Raw genomic sequence first — 2931 nt, 5'->3', positions numbered from 1 at the left:
CATGGTAATAGAGCTCTCTTATGTTAACAAGGGATAAAGGGAAATATTCCTGGTTATTCACTCATCTAAACCTCGGTCTTCACCCAGGAGGACTTAAGGCGTCTCTTGTGTCCTCAGTCATGGTGGAGCTGGTTGATCTTCTCTGCAGCTGGCTGAGGGGGCACTGAGGTCCAGTTTATAGAGACGTTGTGAGGTTTCAGTCCAGTAGGTGGCAGCGCTGAGTTGTGTGTTTGTTGCTTCTCTGCAAAACACAAGAAAGAGCTCACAGTGACCCTCACTGACTGACCTCTGACCTCTGACCTTTGATCATCATCTGTTGACATCTGCACGAGTGACACCACAGAGGGATCGGAGACACAGTAAGTGCTCACTAAGACAGTCCCCTCTCTCTCTCTCTCTCTCTCTCTCTCTCTCTCTCTCTCTCTCTCTTCCTCTTCCTCTTCCTCTTGCTCTCTCACTCTCCCTCTTGCTCTCTCTCCTTCATGCTCTCTCTCTCTCCCTCTCTCTGTCCCCCTCTCTCTCTCTCTCTCTTGCTCTCTCTCTCTCCCACTCACTCACTCTCTCTCTCTCACTCTCCCTCTCTCCCTCTCTCTCTCCACTTTGCTCTCTCTGCCTGTCCCTCTCTCTCTCTCACTCTCTCACTGCCTCATTCATCAACAAAAAAAACATTACAGAATTATTGATTGGGGCAAACAAAGTGAAACAATTGTTGCAGGAAAAACAAGTCAGGGGTTTGCCACTTATTGATTCAGCTGTCAGTGGGGGGCTCTGATCAGTAGCTCTGTGTGTGTGTGTGCGTGTGTGTGTGTGTGTGTGTGTGTGTCAGCGTGTGTGTGTCAGCGTGAGGCTAATCACAGTCAGGGTGAGAGGAGCCTGATCCCAGCACCATGAGGCAGCAGTAAGTTAATAACACTTTTCATTGAATTAAAAGATGCTTCCTCCCTCGTTTGCATTGATTTGAATACTTTATATTCCCCACCCAGCTTCAAGGTCTAAACCTGAGCAACCTGCAGAATGTTTGGTATAATGAAGCATAAATAACACACTTTGCTCCTGGAACATTCATTAAAAGCTTCTCGTTAAAGCCTTCTAAGAATCTTTAAACCAAGTCATCCGGAGGACATTGTGTCTTTCTGGCGCCTCCTACTGGACAGGTCTGATGTGGGAGAACATTTTGAGCACCAGATCCACATCCTACTGATCCAGATCTATTGTTGACTTAGTGTTAAAGCAGGATGCAGCAGTCTGAGTGGTTGTCTATGGCCTAACGTTGAATCACTTCACAGCTCAGATCAGAACTCTGCTTGGCCTCGACTCACCTCCGCACAACATTTCACACACACACACACACACACACACACACACACACCTCGTTGGCCAAGGCCGGGAACCTCATTCTACAGGACGTTCTGTCTGAAGCTCTTAGAAATCGTGACCTTGCTACCAAGCGTTGGCTCTCAAACTGCGTTATTATCTGGAAACGTGAGCCGGGCGCTGCGAGGGGTAAGAGGCGGTTTATGTCCAAGTGGAGAAACGTTCACTGGGCACAGGAGGAGGCTGAGATCAAGCAAAGACGCTTAGGGATGAAGAGCATGAATCATGAATGTAGAATTAAATAATAGAGTGAGACGTCTTCATGAAGCAGCAGGGAGCTAAGAGTCAGAGTGTGTGTGTGAGTCTTTATCTCTGGGGTCATCTGTGTGGAGGACATCTGCAGGACCAGACTCCAGAGGGTCTAAGGGATGATGGTGAGGTTCCATCTGGATGAAGAGCGCTTTGAGTGAAACGTTGACAGTGGTTCTGCCTTGTAAATGGGTCGGATCACGCTGAGGACATGAAGAGGAAGTGATTCTTTCCTGACAGGTTTCACTTCTGTGCAGAATATTGACTTTGGTGCTCTTATAATCCCTTTTCCCTGTTGTCTTGATTTAACCCTTTGAGGCCGGCGAGGCTGAGCTCATTCTGTCACTCAGCATCAAACGTCATACATCGTTTATTTAGGAGAAGCTGGACTTTCAATCACGCTCATTGTGAGTCTGAGTGTAGAATGACTGAAGGCTTCCGGTCGTTCTGCACGTGTTGGCGTGTGTGTGTGTGTGTGTGAGGTTTGGAGTTGTGGATGTGTAGAGAGTGAAGAGTGATGAAGCGGAGCAGCAGCCGAGCCAGCAGACTGAATGAACAGAATGAATGTTGAAGGTCGGGAGTGTTTATAAAGCTGAATGACTTCGTTTGAAAGATGAATCAAAATGGAGAAAAGGAAACGTCCGTAAGTGTGTGTGTGTGTGTGTGTGTGTGTGTGTGTGTGTGTGTGTGTGTGTGTGTGAACAAAGTGCTGTTGGAGAGAAAGAAGGATGAGCGTTCTGTTGACCAAACTCTGATGTGTGTGTGGAAGCTGAACATTTCTGTTGCTTCATTAGATCCTATGGAAGGCTGCCTATAGACATCATCATCATCATCATCATCATCTTCCTCTGCTGGGCCTGAGTGAGTCTGATTTCATCTCCACATTAATAAACCATGAAGGAGCCTCAGAACCTGAAGGTCTGCTGATGTTGTGCCGGTCCAACATGGAGGTGAAGAGCAGGAGGAGGAGCCTTCATCCCTCACGTCTCTGTCAGATCTGAGAGGCTAACAGGCTTCTGACACCTTTGTGTGGTAAAAGATAACATTCATAGTCAGACTCAGACTCAGACTCAGACTCAGACTCAGACTCAGACTCAGACTCAGACTCAGCTCCAGTTTGTATATTTATATGTTAGATAATGTTGCTGAGGTGAAAGATGTCAATCAGCCATCAAAGCTTCTATGTCCTGGAGAAACCTGAAGAATCACAGACTGACACTGGGCTGCTCCTTTGTCTTTAACCCTTTCACCCAGCTCTTTGTTGAACACGTTTCCTCGTCTGCTGTCATGTTGAGCAGGAACATCTCT

Source organism: Genypterus blacodes, unplaced genomic scaffold (genome assembly GCF_046128005.1).
Source record: "Genypterus blacodes isolate CSIRO-AG114 ecotype Tasmania unplaced genomic scaffold, CSIRO-AGI_Gbla_v1 ptg000476l_1, whole genome shotgun sequence".
In the NCBI taxonomy this organism is placed as follows: domain Eukaryota; kingdom Metazoa; phylum Chordata; class Actinopteri; order Ophidiiformes; family Ophidiidae; genus Genypterus; species Genypterus blacodes.
Note: the sequence above shows the minus strand (reverse complement) of the source record.